Below are 18,954 nucleotides of genomic sequence, written 5' to 3'. Positions count from 1 at the left end.
ATTTGAGAATTTCGTTGAGTTTGTTTTTGATGAGAACTTGCAAAATTCTCGTGCTTCTTGGAAAGCACCACTGAAATAACTTAAAAATTCTGAATCCTGGGAATGGCAGCACTGGATGGATCTGGCCAGCACAGAATGGTGACAAATGAATTTGGTTTGCCCTTAATAAGACAGTATCAAAATCTGCAGGTTTATTTATAAATAGGACGAAAACAACTTGTAATTCTAAATTAAATCACATGTGGGGGGCAGTGAAACTGACGGATGTATTCGCTCATGCAGACTGGGCCACCGAGCTCAAATACAATCCACCCTTTCACGTGATTTAAATCTTCAGCTTTACTAGGAGCACAAATTAAATAGCAAATGACTAATAAAGGGACAATACAGGCCCTTAATTGCAGAAGGAGGGTGGATGGAAGTCAAAGCAGTTGAAACAAAAGTAATGGTGTGAGATGAAAATATAATGCAAGGCCAAGTCATCCAGGTTGCGGCTAGTAACCTGCTAGGAACCCATTTGTGTGTCACCTGCAATCTTGGGATGGAAAAACATGTCCCCAAGCCTTCCCTGGGTGGCTGTAACTCAAGCCATGTGCTACCCCAAATGCTGCACCCGGAGGTATGTTGAGTGGGGAAGGTAGGTTGGAAGGAGCAGCAGCACTTGGAGCAGGGCGAAGCACTCCCTGCCAGCTCCTGTATCTCCATCGCAAATCATCCCAACGCCCAGGCTCTTTGGCAGAGCTCCCACATATTGCAGCCTGCCGGTAGCTTAAAAACAACCCAGATTTTTCAGGAGAATCCAGCTGTTTATCAAGGCCTTGGCAGTTTGTTACACACAGATGATGATTTTACAAGACTGCCTTCATTGTGATGCTGGCAAATCCTCAAGGCTGGCAAATCCAGCGGCCAAAAGTGAGAGGTGTAGGTTCTTCTTAACCTTTCTTCAGCGCCAGTCCCTGGTGTGTGAAAGCCCATCTCTTTCCGATTGACATGCACCACATTCCACACCATCATCACAGCAGCTGGACTGTATTTATGAAATGTCAGCCGTGCTCTTTGCTAACTACAGGTGGCTGGATTGTGGGGCTTGTTGGCTCCACGTTCTGAAATGTGGCTTCTGGTCAAATTGGAACTTCACTGCAAAGGCCTGACTGCCTTTTGCCTTCTGAATGAGCCGCAGCTCTCCTAATTAACCAGCTCTTTCAACATTTGACACTTTTCTCCCACAGCAATGTGTGGGACCCGAGGGAGTGTTGTATTATGTTGTCAATGTGTCATTTCCTGGCAATACCTTCCCCCTTTCTATTTGTTCCCCATTTATGCTGTGTCAAATGGCTCCCTTCCGCATCTCTCCCCCCGTTATCTGGAACAATGAGGTGGAAGGCGTGCGTTTTTGTGCGTCTTGCCTAAACGTTGCCGTCCTCAGCATCCTATTAACAATAAAAGCACTGATTAGAACCGATTTCTTCATGGAGTGCCATTTTCCTTCCACTGGTTTTTATTCAGAGGTTGTTGCCCACCTCCCCTGACCTAGAACTCCTGCAAAGCAACTTACGTGCGATTAGGGCAGGGTGGTGGTGGGATTCTATTATTCAGCGTGCACGTGGCAGCGAAGCGGTGTGTGAGTGCCATCGACAGCTCGCGTCCCTCGGTTCAGCCCCAGCCGGGCATTGTGCGCGTGTCACGCTGCTCCCTGGTCTCGGCATTTTGAATTGCCTTGGCTTCCCTTGTATAGCTCCAGTGGGATTTGACTGAGCTGAGTCCCTGCTTTCATGCATTCATTGACTTTCCCTGCCGAAGCCTTCCAGTGTGGCTCAGACCAGTTGACTCTTCAGCAGGACAAAGCCTTCCTCGGGGCCAGTTCTTTTGCTGCTTACCCATGACTTCTGCCTGCTCTTGATTTTGCCCCAGCCTCTGGTCTGACCCAACTACCCGACGCTTGCCTTAATTCTGGTTCTGCCATGCATGGTCAGTATCTGCCCAAGCTTGTTCCTGACTGTCTTCATTTCTGGACCTGCCAAGTCTTGTTCTTATCTGACCTCAGTTGTTCCTGGCTCTGTCTGCACCCTTGGAGCTTGGTATTTGGCCCTCACTTCTTCCTTTCTCTGGCTGTTGCTTTCTGGGCCTGTTATGCTTTGATGGCATTGGACATTTCCTTGTTCCTGACGTCACCTTTGCCTCTGGCCTTCTGTATCAGGCCATGATCTCCATGCATCTTTGTCACCCCCGGTCTGGTGCTACAACTGTAGATACTCTCTGCCTTGTCTGATACATGGATCTTGCACAATAGTCACTTCTGAACTACCAGTAGCATGAAACTATTCTGCAAAAGAGCATTGGATCAAAGCAAAGAGATGTGCGGGGGGGGGGGGGGTGATGAGAATACTGATGTGTAAATGCAATGAATAGATAAGGTTATCTGGGGATCTTCATTTCTGAAAGAGGAAAAAAGCATTGAATCAGGAAGTTTGATCGTATTTGACAGACAGCATCTAGTCTCCACCAGATTTTCAGCACTCCTAGGCATTCTTTCTTTATCAAAATATTCATTCCATTCACTCAGACAACACTGATATTAATCCACTCATGCTATTGATATCACCAGAGCATAAGGTGGCTGTAAAAAAGGGCTAATGAAAGGATGCTAGATGTGAACAAAATCCTTGTCTAAAATTACTGGTGGAGTCCAAAGCACCCACTGCTGTATGGCCATTTAAAATTCCTTCTTCAGTGAGCACTTTCAAAAATAAGGAAGAGTTCACTTTCTTTTCTGAAGAGCCAAGGGTGGGAATGTGGGGGGAAATGTGTTCCATTTGGATTTTCGTGTGAAAGTGAAGACTGGTTCCAACAACGTGTCTCTCAGGCAAAAATGCATTCCTTAGAACATGATGCGAAGGAACATGCATTTTGTACATGTTTATTTATTATACTTGTTCTAAAAGCTAACAGGTGGCTTTTAAACAAATATAATGAATGAACGAATGAATGAATGAATGAATGTGCACAAAACGCTCGTGACTTTCAGTGTGAAGATTAGGCAACAGAATCCTCAAGTTTGGTATGAGCTGAACTTCATACTGGGAAATTCTCAATGCTTGGCATGAACCAAATTTAAGAAATAAGTGATGGAGGAAAATCAAAATTAACAGATTTGCTTGTTCTTAGTCAGAAGATGAACAATCTGTGTTTTATGCAATTCTTCAGATTTAAGTTTGTGAACAAAGTGATTCATAAAATTAGAGCTGCTTAACTGAGGGAGCTTATACCTTGGTTCTAGGAGGCATCATAATCAACCAGGATGAATTGTGCGGCTTGGTTTTCTCTTAGGAACATAGGAAACTGCTCTATATTGACTCAGCCGCTGCATCATCAATTCATTATCTTGGCACTGATGGTCAGTAGCTCCCTAGAATTTTAGAAAAGGGATCTTTCCCATGGCTACAAGGGACTGAGAGAGCCAGGGCGGTATAGTGGCTAAGAGCACGGGACTGGGACTCAGCCGATCTCAGCCATGGAGCCAGCTGAGTAACTCTGGGCCGGTCGCAGACTCTCAGCCCAACCTACCTCACAGGCTTGTGGTTGCAGTGATAAGATTGAGAGCAGCAGGAGGAGAAATGCATTGTAAAAGCTCCTTTGAGTTCATTGTAAGCTGTTTTGAGTTCATTGCAAAAAAAAAAAAAAAAAAAAAACAAGATATACATCAAATAAATAAATCATCAATAAACCTAAGACCTCCAGGAGGCAAGGCACTGAAAGTCAAATTTCAGTTTCATCCTTATGCAAATTGCCCACGAAACCACAATTAGGGTAAGACAAGCCTTTTTCAAAAGGAGGAAAAACCAACCTCTTAAAGTATACCTCCCACTAGTTTCCCATTCACTTCCAAAGCAAAAAATATAACTTCAAGGAGCTAGAGAAAATAATTAGTGGTGGAAATTACTTTCTTGACTATGCTTCAGAAATATTCTCCTGCTGGTGAACATGGGATTTTTCCAGGTTCCTTCGCCTCAGGAAGCAGAGGAAAGGATATTTCCAAGATCCTTTGCAGGAAATTGGTTGTGTCATCTCCAGTTAAGAAGAAGCCAGCCAGGCATTCTTATCTGTAGAAACCCCATCACTAATTAGCTCGGGCTGAAAGCATAATAAGTAGTACCACAGAATGGTAGAAGGGAACCCCATTTTGAGTCAGAGTCTGATTTAAAAGGTCTCTGGCCCAGTTCAAAATGGAATGCCTTTCCAAGCTGTCTTCCCAAATTTTAAATTCACCCCATCACTCATTGAAAATTATTTTGCCATTGTGCAACAGAACAAAGGCTGCCCTTGCTATTTGTAGGAACTCCATATGGAGTTCTTTAGCGTTATAATTTGGGTGCTTAGCAAAATATTTGGACACTAGCAGGTTGCACCAAGGGTGGCTGTGACATTTAGAACCAAGATCCTCATGCGGTGACACACGCTCCTCTTTAAACAAGAAAACTTTCACAGTACCAGCTCTACTCATGTCTGGTCTAATTAGTGCTGCAACCTCCAGACCTTTCCTGGAGTTTAAATTTAGATTTGTTTGTCCTGAATGCTCTCATCTGTAATTATAACATGTTGATTTATAAAAGGGTGTAAGTTGACAGCAAATAATTAGAGAAGAAAGCAGAAGTTTGTGTGTCGTGTTGTGTTGCGTGTGCGTGTGCATACAGCTTACATTTTGCAAGCGGTAGTCTGTTCCCTGCTTTTCACACAATGTGCCCCCCGCCCACGTTGCAAGTAAAGTTAAACCTGTGAAGGCAGCACTCTCATGTACGGTGACGTCTTCCATTTTTGGATCTTGCATTCCTGCCTGCCAGCACAAGTCCTCTTCAGTTTCCTTATCAATCAACACCCTTTCGGTCCTGCATTTGGGCACGCTGATCTATTTAAGCTGCTTCTGTCCTGCTTGGAATCCCAAGATTCTCAAGTGACTTGCATAAAATGTAGTATAAGAGCTTTTATGTTAAAAAATGACTCTGCTTTTTGCCCCCTTTTGCACTGTACACAGAGTATGCACAGATGTGATAAGATGGAGTTCTGCTTCTCAGGCATAACAGTGGCTTAGAAGAGTTCCAAAACAAGGCCTACTTTGTGATGTCGGAAATGACATACTGTACATTTCAAAACATATATCTGTATTTTAAGAGCATGTACCATTCCTGCAAGAAGTTCAGTTCAAGTTCCCCTTTTTCCTGCTTCTGTGATCCTGTGAAAAATAATATGTGAAAAATAATATGTAAGCTTTAGAAATAAGGAGCAGTTCCTTGAAATATGGAACAAGGGACAATCCTAGGAATATGCCATTTATACACATGCTGGGTTGGTACATTGGGCTGCAGAACCTGAAGCCCTGGGGGCTACCTGTAGTAGCTACATGTAGTACCTGAGGGGTGTGACACCTCCTTCCCCAAACCACTTATCACTGGATCTTTTCTCAGGTTAAAGTAACAGCTTTAAGCTAAAATTGGCTGGTTTTGGCTTTGCTTCTCTTGCCTTCAGCCCTGGCCATTACTGCAGTGCAGCTCTTAAGAGGATCCCCAAAGCGGAATTAAGCCCTTGGGCTGAAAGACATTTAAGATTCCTGCTGTACAGGGAAAGAACGCACATTCACTTTGGACAAAGCCTGAATACTGAATGGAAGCAGCCCAATTTGGGGATAGTAGACCTCCCTTGGACTGCAAGGCGATCAAACCGGTCAGTCCTAGAGGAGATCAACCCTGACTGCTCTTTAGAAGGTCAGATCCTGAAGATGAAACTCAAAGACTTTGGCCACCTAATGAGAAGGAAGGACTCCCTGGAGAAGAGCCTAATGCTGGGAACAATTGAAGGTACAAGAAGAAGGGGACAGCAGAGGATGAGGTGGCTGGATGGAGTCACTGGGGCAGTCAGTGTGAGCTTAAGAGGACAGGAAGCCCTGGAGAAATGTCCATGGGGTCACGATGGATCGGACATGACTTCCCAAATAACAACAACAACAACACCTCCAAAGCAAAGATGCTCGTGTCCAAAGCAAAGTATGTTCTGGAAGTACTGGGCATACTTCACAGGGCAGTGGGTTTTTCTAAACCCCCAGCTGATTTAGTTTTGGATTCAGTTTTCCCTGCAGGCACACACCACATAAAAGAAAAGTTCCAGGCAGAGCACCGGGAGAGGAGAGGGTGCCGTTTAATGCCTGACAATTTAAGAAATGATTTCTCTGAGTGCTGCAGTTGCATTACTCTCTCTTTTTTTTTTTTTTTTTTTTGGTGGGGGGGCAGGATGGAGCTTTGAGGTAACGTATCAAACTTTGCACCCATGTGCAAGCTGAACCCCTGTACCTATTCTGAAACCCACCAGCCTTAACCTAGAAAGGTGTTTGTGAACTCAGATGCTTCTCAGAAGGCAGCTAGTTCATAAAAACCATCCCATCCACACAGATCTGATGTCTTCGGTAACTCCATTTTCTTGCTGGCTTGAAAAGCACATGCACCCAGATCAAATACGGATGCGAGTTGCCCAGTGCAAGCCCCACTCCTCGACTATGGGAAGGCAGGTACTCCAATCCATTCCTTTTGCTTTGGTGATTGGAATGTGGATCTGCATCTGCTGATTTGGATCACTGGTCAGATACAGCAATTTGTGAATCAACGCCCGTATCTTCAAAGGAACAGAGGGAAGGGGATCTTAGTCATTTAGACATACTCAGCTAGCCAAGTAGCAGTCTCTGCCTTTGAAACAACTAGCATTAAGGCTGTGTTTGCACTGGGGAAGCTTATCTGATTGCCAAGAAACCCGCAGTTCTGCCTTTTGGCTCTCCCTGGATAATCTGCACTTCTGTATATTTACAAAAGGAATGGATGGACCGTGGGGTTTCCAGATTGTTCGGGGCCTTCTTAAAAAATGAGCTGTGAATAATATTTCCCCAGTAGCTTTTAAATAACTCTTTGTTTCTGTGATTCAATTTAAGAACAGGCTCACATTTCTTCCTGCAAGGGCAGAGAGTGGGCAATCTCTGTTTGCTCATTCATTTGTAAGAGCACGGACTGGCAAAAGGGAATTACTCTGGCCATACGATTTGCAATCAAGTCAAATGCTTTCATTTTCTTCTGTTTATTTTCTTCACTGTTGCTTTTTACACTGCTATGCTGTACATGAGCCTAAAACCTGTGCATTGAAGTGGATTGGGGGAAGGGTGGGTTTCTCCATTCCTCCTAGTTCTTATTTGTTTCCAGAAATTTGAATTGCATGCTCTTGATTTGCATTATTTTTACTTTTGCCAGTTATGAGCACTGTTGGATTTCCACAATTTCAGGTGGGAGCTATCAAGATATATAAGTCTTAAAATTAAGCATGTGAATGAATAATATTTTTGCTTTCAATTTCATTATATACTGTGCAGAAAAAATAAATAAAATTTCATCTGCCAAAGATATATGCTTAATTGATTTTGCTGAATTTCAGGACTGTGCTAAACCCCCTTTTCAGCTTGGGTTCCATCAGCAAAAGCTGAAGAAAGAGTGTTCGTAAGGGCATGAAAATGAGCAGCCTGTTGGATCCTGTGAGAGCATCTAACTTTTTAATTTATTTAGTTGCTGTTTCACTGCAGTATCATAGGCTGCCCTGGAAATGTGGAATTGAACCGGGGGTGGGGTATAGAAATGGCATAAATAAGCAACAAGGATGGCTCATAGCCACACACAAGGACAGTACGGCGGCCACTTTTGAGTTGCCAAAGAAAGGATATAAAAGGATTGTGGTTTGCATGAATGTTGCGTGGGCGAACTTCTGTGCATAGAAGCAGATTTAGAAACAATGCCCATTTTAATAGAAACGCAAAAGATGTCACTGGAGTGTGGAAGATGGTGACCAGATGCTGTTGATGGACGTCTTCAAGGCCCTTTTGATGGCTCCTGACATCTAAACCAGACATGAGCGGGGCATCCTCTGAGGGAGAGGAGAGTCCTTTGGCAAGGTCTGTCCTCTGTAAAAATGGACATGTGGCAACTCTTGGTGCATTTGCCACAGTAGCCTCCAGTCAGGGTGGAAGAAAGGCACGGATGTAGAAAGCTGCCGCAGGAGGACACTGGGGACCTGCTTGACTGAGTTTCCTCTGGACCCCTGCAGAATCTGGAACCAAATCCTTACCTTCAGTTCCAGTAATCTATCGAGACTGGAGAGATTCTGCTCCAGGGAATCCATCTTCCAGGTCCAGATAGTGGTTGTCACCCTCCCCGGTGAAGCAAGGAAGGCCTTCTGCCTACCTCTGCCACTTTGGGTTCCAGTTTTCACTACATCCAGCTGCAAAGAAAACCATAAGGCTGAGCAGCCTCCTTGGCTTTCATTAGTCCCATGTATGACTGATTCTGAAGCTCTGTTTATTTTATTGCCATGTCTTCTGTGAACAGGGTTCCTGTTGTCCTTCAAGGAAGAACAGTATCTTAGCATGGCTCACCACATCCCTACCTCCCTGCACATACGCCTTACCTGGAGGAACAGGAATACCCTTGGGAAGTTTGCTTAGAAAGTTTCTAACCAGGCTGTTCAATCACAAGTTTGATCAAATGCTATCTCTTGACACCCACTTATTCCCCAAAGCAATCCTGTTCCCAGCACTGAAACTCATCAGAAGAATATACAGCCTCTTCAGTTTTTCATGAGATCAAAGTTCTCCCTTCTTCTGCAAGAAAACAAAGGACAAAATACCCCCCAGAGGGATTCCTACACCTGTGTTTTAATACAATTGACATGTGTTTTTCCTAAATGCCGTGCAGAGAAAAAGAAAACATTTTGATGGCATAGTGGTGAGGTTACTGGACTGGGACTCCAGATATCTGGATTCTAGCCCCCACTTAGCCTGAACCTTGAAGCTCACCGGGTGACTTTGAGACAGTCATCCACTCGCAGCAGAGCCCACTTCGAAGGTCATTGTGAGGACAAAATGGAAAGAAGGGGCTTGTGTCTCATTCCAAGTCCTCCACTTCTCTGTCTAGTTCATATTCTGAATCTAAACCTTCTGACTGGGAATGCTGTTTTGGGAGAAATGGCTCTCATCTTTATATGGCCATTTTACAATGGCCTGTTATCATACAAGATTGTTAGGTGTGCCCATACCACTTCTGAGCAGCGAGACGTTTCATGGGTCCCAGCACTTACTCAAGCACCTTTGAAAGTGGTCACTGGATATCAGGTTTATCTGTGCTTCCGTAAAGACTGACCAAGCTATGCGGTTTCCCAACTTCTACACTCCAATACTGGAGTCTCAGTTGTGAAATCAAGGGACACCTCCCTTGCTATCCACCAAACACACACTCCCTTCCGATGTTTCTCTTATTTCTGAAAGGTTTATGTTTAGATAACAACAACAGAGACTCTCTGAAAAGCAAAAAGCTGTTCTTTCACACCATCTTTATTTGGGTTCCAAAGAATGTTTTTGTGGTTTGAGACTCACACTCCATCCCTCTTGTATGGCTTCTTAGGCAAGCTATTTTTCTTTTGGTCTTTATTTATTTATAAAAACTTTTATATACCATTCCCGTAGCTGGAAGCTCTCTGAACAGTTTACAACAAGAATGAAAGAAAACCAATGTCAGAAAACAATACAATCAAGTAAAAACATAAATTGGCTTAATAAAACAAATAAAATAAAACAATCCCAGACAATCCAATGGCAGTATAAAATACAATATAAAATGACATATGACTTTCCTATTTAACAGATGAAGTACTGAAAGATAACAAGGTTTTAGTCTAATGCCGAAAAACATAGACCCAGTGTCAGGTGAACATTCCTGAGGAACTGATTCCAGAAGGATCTCTCTCCCTGCTTTTCCGTCCCAGTCCCAGAAAAGAGAAATTTCCTGCTACACAAAGAGATCCCACCCAAATCTCCACTGAACACCTTCTTGAACCATTTCCTATGGAAACACCAGTGATGAGTTCATGTCTTTTACTGAAAGTCCCAAATCGAGTCTCAAGTCTACTCTCAGGTCCAAGTTGAGTCTGAAGTCATTGCAAGAAATTTTCAAGTCGAATTCCCAAGTCTCAAAATCCAGCCTTAACCGAAAAAAGGGAGGAGGAGGAGGAGGAGGAGGAGGTGGTGGTGTGTGTGTGGGAGTGGAGTTGTATCCCCCCCAATGTTCCCACCTGCACTTGCAATGGGTTAGCAGGGCATGCAATGCACCCTCCCTTTTGGGGGCACCTCCCCCCACCACCAGCGGTTTACTTAGGTTGTTTTTGTTTGTTCCTCCCTGGAAATGTGCAGGAGCAGAGCAGAGGCAGCAGGCAGGAGAAGCGCTGTTGCACTTCCTGCCCAAGGAGCAAAGTGCACCAAAAAGAGCTGAAACCTTCCCCTGCCCCTTCCCTTCCCTTCCCTCATGCCAAAAAGGAGAATTTAAGCCTTGCCTTCCCCTTGTTACAACCACTGCCTCCCAGTCCCACCACCACCTCTGCTGTTTGCATGCCTAAATATCATGCGGCACAGTAAGCCCTTTGTCGTAAAAACTGTAGACTGTAACTCATTCGAAAACCATGCAGAAAACTGTAGTCAAGTCAACTTGCTTGGTGCTCCCAAGTCAAGTCCGAGTTGAGTCACTGTCACAATTTGAACTGGACTTGGGAACCTGAGTCAAACAACTTACTCCCAACACTGGGAAACACCCGACCAGAATGTTATCAGCTGTCACCACACAGCTTCACCAGACCTTAAGGAATATTGCTTCTGGGCATCCACATTGACAGATATACTTACAGAAACTTGCAGGAGTCAAGAATTACTCTCTTGGATGAAGTCATGAATCTCTTAGTAGTCAGAGGCGCTGGGCTAGAAGGGATCTGGGCTGAAAGGTCCTGAAGAGCTACCTCAAAACCATAAGAATATTTGAAACATAAACTTCATATTGGCAGCCTATACCGGCTGAACCCACATTTCTTCCTCAGCCTCTGTCTTAATTCTCTGAATGGCCCCAGGACATAGGTGACCCTAAAGGGAAAAGAGGCAAAACACAGTTTGGCTAGACAAGTCATTGTTCATTAAATCTTAACAGACTTGAAACCATTTCTTCTTTCCTATTCATAATAGAAGGCTTAATTAGTTTAAGCATGATCATCTCCAGAGAAATAAAATTGCCATTCTGAATCCAAGTCAAGTTACATTTTAGCCTAAAGCCCAATCCAGTAGAATTTCCATGTTGTACTTATCTGAAAAAAACAGCTTCCAAATTTCTCAGATTACACCTAGGAATAGAGGAGAAAGTTGTTCCATTCATCTTAATATAACCTTGCCTGGTTTCACACTTTTGAAATGAATGTATACAAAATGAAACTGCAGTCATCCTTCAAAACTTTCCTAATTTTGGCAATGGATTTTGCCCATCAAAGATGCATACAAAATGCATATTCTAGCAGAATATCCACACAAAAAATGTTGCTAATGAAAATAACATTTCCAAGCATTTTAGGGAAAATGGCTTGCAGAAATATGTACCTTGGGCAAACTTTCATAAAAAGGTATGCACTAGGAGAAATTGGTGTAAAAATGCATACAATTTTCAGAGAAACTTTTTAAAAAACCTCCCATCACCGAGTCTTTGAGGTCTCCTTCTCCAGAATCTAGATCATGCTGACCCCAAGATGACTGGCAGTCTCGTTCACCCCAGACAATATCACAAGGGTCACAGGATTTTACATATGTATGTAGAGAGAGAGAGAATGATGTGAGGTCAGAATGCAGTTCCGAACTCAGATCTGGGGATGGATGCTTGGATCCTTCACCCTGCAGAAATAACCATGCTGGATGCTTTTCTAAATTATAAGAACAACCTTGGAGAAGTGGCCTAGGCACCATTCAGGGCCATTCTGCCCCAAAAGCAGAATGCCACATCACATCTTCAGCTTGTGATCTATGATTCTGAGATCTTCGTCACTTGCAGCCTTGTGAGCCAACAATCATCCATCTTGTAGTTATGCATTTCATTTATTTTTCCAGCTCTGCATTTGTCCCTGTTAATTTTCACTGCGGCCCAGGACTCCAGCTCACTTTGAGTTTTATTTCTGTCTTCCAGAGAATATGCTATCCCACCCAGTTTTCTGCTGTCTGCCAATTTGATTAGCATTACCTGCACTTCCTCATCCAAATCAGCAATAAAGAGGTTGAAGAGTACTGGGGCCAGGTAGCCCTCCTGTTGCCACTGCCCAGTGTGAGAAGATACCATTAATAAGGTAATTGGGTCTGATCCTGTGAACAACTATAGACAATGCATAGTTCTTCTATCTACCTTGATTTTAGCTAGTTTGTTAATCAGGATATCATGGGGCACTCCATCAAAAGCTTTGCTGAAGTCAAGATATATTACGTCCACATTATTCACACAGTCTACCAGGGAGGTTACATGAAGGAGATCAAATTAGTCTGGCAAGATTGCACAAATCCATGTTGGCTTCTAATAAGTCCTGTATTAAAAGTATTTGCAAATCAACTGCTTTATGATCTACTCTGGAATTTTCCCAGAGATTGATGTAAGACTGACTGGTCTGTAATTGCCAATCCCTCCTTTTTTTTCTTTTTGAAGAAAGGGAAAATCCAAACCCTCTTTCAAGCATCACATTTTACCCACCTGATAATTAAGTGTTTCTAAGAGCTCTTCTGCTAGGATAAAGTTCATCAGGCCCTGGAGATTTGGACTTGTTCAAAGTAATTAGGATTTTTTTTCTAATAAAGAATACAAATCACACCCTGATAAGTAAAGAGAATTGGGACACACCTTCATCTTACTCCCACCTTCTCTCTCACCTGCATTGCTCCACAGGTGCTGAACTACAGACCCCATTATCTCCAGACTATGTAGGAAATATTCAGTGATAGGAGTTGTGTTCTAACATCTCTGCTGCTATCTTAGTCTAATTTATCTCAGTCTGCTGTTGTGAGGTTGATGCTCTGCTTTTGGTTCACAGGAGGATGGATGAGATATAAATAAATGAAAGGGATGGGATAAACTTGTCATATTCTGCCGTATTGGGGATGGTGAGGAGAAAACTGGATACACTTTCAGCAAAAAGGCAGAGAAAGATAAATCATTGCTGGTTTCTTTTGTCCAGGCTTTCAGCTGACATGATTTATTGCTGCAATAAAAACAAAAAATCCAGTTTGCTGAATTAGTTTTTAATTTCATTCAAGGGCTGCCCTTTTGGGGCTCATTTTTCTGTATTACTCCTGTAATTATTAATGTAATTGTTTAGCTTTCTGTCTTGCATAATGTGTTCAGTCAATTTTGTTGGCTGCATTTATCCAAAAGAGTTTGCTTTTATTCAGATTATAAAAGAACTTCTCTTTCTCTCATTCTCTCTTTCTTTCTCTCTAAATCAGAGGAATAGAAACCTTTGACTTTCTGCCTTTTTCATTTTTAAAAAACAGCAATTATATTCATCACTACTATTCTAAATTAAATATACTTTGATGTTGTCAGTCTATTTGATATCTGCAGATAATAATACAATGTAGCTGAATTCACACTTAGTGCCACCTGGTAATAAACCTTTTCATACAGTTTCTGAGGGTGGCTAGAACAGGTATCCCTCAGAAAGAATAGAATAATCTGCTGATCTTCTCAAAAGCGAGAGGTCCAGTACTTAAAGGTGGCTTCTTTGATGAGAAAATGGACCACAGTGGAGAGGATAGTGGCATTTCTGTCAGCTCAGCATAACTGTCCAATTCACAAGAAAGCAAAGAGCATAACCATTATATAAGTATAGACTTATTTATTTTGAAGATTTATTCCTCTGACTTCCAAGCAAAGAGGTTTACAATATATTGTAATAAATCATACCCTGCCCCTCAATAAAACTCCTTACATGCACAAACACACAACATATCAGCCCTGTGTAGTTCCCTGGCTGTGGGTTCAAGGTTTTTTGGAATTCCGAGGAAAGCAACATGCCAAGTCTGGGTTTACTTACAAGGAGGAAAGATCTTTATTGTGCACAAAATACAAGACAGGTGGCTTGCAAAGTGTTTAGCAGCAGCTACTTGCAATGCAGATTGCAAAGTACGATTTAATCAGCAGGAACGTATGGTCAGCAAAGGCTGCCTCGTGAGATGTTCGGGTTTGAACATGCAGTGGAGAGGATGGGCTAAGCAGCTAGTTCTACACTCTTCGCTGCTGATGCCTTGAAGTCTTGCAATCTAAATAGCCTGAAAGGTCCGCACCCTGGCAAGTCCCTCTGTTGCAAAGCAACTTACTGATGAGCAGCGATACCCAGAGGGCAGGCAGATTCCCACAGGCACACGAGCTGGTTGGGTCTTGGCATGCAGGCCTCTTGGATGGCAAACAGCTACTCATTAATTGGTGGGGATGTTCTGCGGTGCGCTTTGTCCATGTGTTCTGCTGAGCCAGGCTCTTTGTTGGAGCCAGACAAGATGGAGGCCTGGCCCACAAAATGGAAGACATCCATGGTTTACAGTCAAAACGTTTCTTGTCGGCAGCTCTGGACCAACAAGCAGTTGGACCCAATTTTGTTGGAGCAGGGAGGGCGGAAGCAAACTCATAGCAGCTCCTCCTGCTCTGACCAGGTGGGCCTTCCACTTCCAAAGGTATCTTTCCTGGGAGGCACCCTTTCAGCAGCCTCAGCCCCCCTGGGCTGAAGGCAGGGTCTGGAGCCCAGTTTGTGGGAAATAGACCCTCATTTATGGAAATGGTTGAATTGTGTATTCACAGCCTGCATTTCCCACATGGATTACTGGGCATATTACCTTTTCCAATTACAGTTATGAAAAGGCTGCACCTGCAGAACGTGTTACCAGCACTGGGATTTCAACAGAAACTGCTGGGAGGATCCCAAGTGATTCTGGAATGTTAAAACATGGATGGAGGGAATCCACTCATTCCATAACAAGACTGGAAGTGTATTCAGCTGCCCTGACCTCCTTATCTCCCGGAAAGGGAGTGGAAAACCAAATTGTGGTGCTTTTATTGCCTCAGAACTGGGAAAGCATCGTTTGGTGAAATCTGTTTTGCCTGCATAGGATCCTTGCCATGCCACCAGAAGGCAGCAAAGGTCAGGAGAGCATGACAGTAAAAAAGGAAGTTGGTAAGAGATGTATCTTATGGGAAGAGCTTGAAAGAGTGGGACCTATTTAGTGTAGTGACAAGAAGTGATATGATAGATGCATTTTTGTCCAGGCCTCCACTTTCTCTCTGCTGTCCTCTCTCTGGGGAAAAGCTGTGCCAGCAGTCAAGACTTTTATCTGGCAGGGTTGAGAGATCCTCTGGCATTCCTTTGTTTTACAGTCTGCTACTAAGGGCTTGTGTAAGTAAAGTCAAGGGCAAAAGAAGGTGCCTACCACTGGAATTGCATGCCAATGAGGAATGCCCTGTTTGGAGCCAAGGCGGTTGTCTTATGCTCAGATTATTGGCTCATTTGGCTCTATATTTTCCACCCCAGGAGTGGCCAAACACACAATTCATTTGGCCTACTTTCAAAAGCTTTCTGCACATGGTCAGTTCAGACCTCTGCGAAGAGCAATCAGTCCTGTTCTTTGTGACATTCTGGATAGAAAGCAGAAGAGACAAAGAGACTGAGAGAGAAGAGGGTGTTGGAAGGGGGCAGAGAGAAAGAAGGAGTGTTGGAAAGAGAAATGGGGTGTTGGAGGGAGGGAGATAAAAACAGGGTGTCAGGGAGGGGAGAGGATGGCAGGGCAGGACACCTAAATTTGGCTAGTGATAGTAAAAGGAAGAGAAGGCATGTGATGACGCTAGGTTTGTGGCAAGGTTAAGGTTAGGGGTTAGACTAGCAAAGCTTTCTTCCAGCAGTCTGAATTTCTGTCTTCTATTTTTTTAAAGGCATTCTTTCCCTCCTATTTTTGTAAACTGATTAATTTAGGACATTTCAGCTTAAGGAATAACAGGTTTAGAAATGAAAATTAATATTTTGGGCCACAATCCAGAGAGACCTTTGAGCTCATGGAAGGTCTTATATGGGCGTCAATGGCTTCTCACTCTTTCTGCTCCTTTCCTCATTCCCAGTGTGTATGAAACGCTTTTCTTACAACTTACAATGTCTCTGGGATGGACAAACAGGAGGCAAGCAATGAGGCAAGCAAAGAGGAGGTAGCAACAACTCTGAGTAAATTGGGAGGACTACTCATGCAACATCTCCAGAATGCTTCCTCTCCAAGACCCCTCCAGAATAGCTGAGGTGTTGAACTTCTTTCAACCCAAGAGCTGAATTCCATTTTGGAGAAGTTTTTGTGGATAGGGCCACCAATGTGATGCAGCCACGAAAAGAGCAAATGCTATTTTTGAATGCATTAATGGGAGTCTTACTTCCAAATCATGAGAAGTAGTAGTTAGACCATATCTGGAATACTGTGTCCAGTTCTGGGCACCAAGATTTAAGAAAGACACAGAAAAATTAGAAAGGGTCCAGAGGAGGGCAACAAAAATGATCCAGGGTTTGGAAACACTGCCCTGTGAGGTGAGACTGGGAGAGCTGGCCATGTTCAGTCTTGAGAAGGTTGAGGGGGGACATGATCCCATTCTATAAAAACCTCAAAGGCTGTCACAAAGAGGAAGGTCAAGATCTCTTCTCGCTGATGCCAGATTGTAGGACACGGAATAATCAGCTCAAGTTGGGACAACCCAGATTCAGGCTGGACATCAGGAAAAGCTTCCTCACTGTCAGAGCAATACAACAGTGGAACCAGCTGCCTAGCAAGGTGGTGGGCCCTCCTACACTGGAGACATTCAGAAAGAACCTGGACAGCCCTCTGAGTGGGATGGTGTAACCTGGTGTCCTGCAACAGCTGGGGGTTGAACCTGATGGCCTTCTTGGCCCCTTTGAACTCTACCATTCTGTGATTCGATGTGTTTTTTGGGGGGAGGCAGCAAAGGCAAAAGGGTTCTACCCAAAATGCCAAAGATGCCAACATGTTTTTGGGTAAAGCCATTCCTGCCAGTTACTAAACCCTAGGAGAGGCCTTGCAACCTTTTTGAAAGAGGGAAAATCTTCACAAAAACTGGGAAGCCCCTGAGCAATTGGTGATTAGGGAGGGAAGGGGCCATGGCCATTTGAAGAACTGCAGGCAGTCAGGTTGTGACCGCAAGAGGACTGCCTTTGGCCACCTATGGCTGAGGTCCTCCAGCCCTGCTACACAGTATGTGCATAGGATGAATTCCCCCCACCCCGCCCCTCTCAGTGTGGGGAACAGCAAGAGAGCAGTGGGTTTGGGTGACTTTCGGGATCAAATGACCTAGAAGGCAATATATATTTCCCGCATATGAAGCTGGTGGTGAGGCAGCAGAGTGGGTGTGATATAGCACTTCTTCTTTCCAAAATGTTCCTGACAGAGTCACACGCTTGGTGGTGTTTGTTAAGTAACATATTAATAGCGTTAGAGGCTGGTGGAAGCGATGCAAAGCAGATGCTTTGGCAGAGGCAAAAGTGATGGCCAGTGAGGTAATGTAGCAGGGATGCGCTCATCATATGGCAGGCCCAACAAAATAAATGAATAAAATGGCTGGCTCCAGAAATGATGGGAAATAGCTTCGTGTTTTGAAATCATGAGAAGAGCCTGGAATGGGGTTGCCACCTTATTTACCAGTGCTTACACTTGTGTGTTTTCAGAGCTGAAGTTTTCTGGCTGGGAGCTAAGAACATGGGGAAAGGGTTATTTACTTAATTCAGGTCGCCCCTGATGGAGTGAGGGCCAACTGGCTAATAAAGGTCTAGGTCAGTTGCATGGCTCCCAAATCAGAACATTGCTTCGAGGAAAAGAAATCAAGCAGGACTCAAATGCATCAACTATATTATAGTATCATTATATAGCATAGTATATATCAGTATAGTATTATAGTATACAGGCTGAGATTCGGTTATCAGCCCCAAGTCGCCCAGCTGGCTGCACGGCTGAGTGGGGCCTAGAACCCAGATCTCCTGAGTCCCGGTCCAGCACCCTTAGCCATAGGGCCACACGGGGATCTGTACGACAAATTACTTTGTAACATGTGCTCAACAACAGCACAAATCTGGTTTCAGAAGTACGCCTCCGGGAGTGCACGAACAGGCTGTGCATGGCATCTGAAAGAGCAACCAAGGAAGAAAAGCTCCACGGTGCTGAAGAGGCTTCAGCTCAGTGTAAGTCCTCTTCTTCCACACAGATGCTGAAGGGAGATCCTTCGTTCGAAACCTCAGCTTGGCCCTGCAGTTCCAAAACTTAGGGACCAGTCTCAGTCCATCCACCCCAGGCCACAGACCTTCTTCCTTCTGTAGAGGGATCCCACCATGTTATGGCTTTATTGGTCAAAAACAGCACCTTGAACTGGGCTTGGAGGGATATAGACAGCCGGTGCAAGCAGGCTAGAATTGGTATTATATGATCAGATGGTCTGATCCCTGTTATTAGTCTGGCTGCCACACTGTGCACAAGCTGCAGCTTCTGAACAGTCTTCAAGGGCAGCTCCATGTAGACTGCAGAAGTCTAGTTTGGAGACTCCCAGATTACTGATGGCAGGCTATCTTTGCCAGATAGTGGTGTAGCTGAGCTACCAGCCAAAGCCAGTGGAAGGCACTCAGAGCCATCTGGGCCTTAAGTGATGAAAGATGACCCAAAGAGTACCCCCAGACTACGTGCCATGAATAGCGCTGGCGCTGTACAAATGCTCTCTCTGCTGCCTCTTCTGGAGTGCTTTCAGCTAGCCAGACAGCAAAGGGAGATTAGTTCTGAACTAAGAACAAATTTCAAAGGATATTTATAGTTATCCTCTGAAATGAGCACTTAGTACTGACCTAAATTAGGTTCACACTGTGGTTTAATTGTGTGAAATTAGGCAAGCGCACCCTGACATGTGAACTGAACCAGTTCATCTTGAGCTCTGAATACAATCTGAGACAGCTAACAATTCAGAAATCATAACAATTACCTCATTTCTGACATAAGCACTACAAACCGCAGGACTCATAATT

Source organism: Varanus komodoensis, unplaced genomic scaffold, assembly GCF_004798865.1.
Source record: "Varanus komodoensis strain SLA01 unplaced genomic scaffold, ASM479886v1 scaffold66, whole genome shotgun sequence".
Lineage (NCBI taxonomy): Eukaryota > Metazoa > Chordata > Lepidosauria > Squamata > Varanidae > Varanus > Varanus komodoensis.
This window is presented reverse-complemented; position numbering follows the sequence as displayed.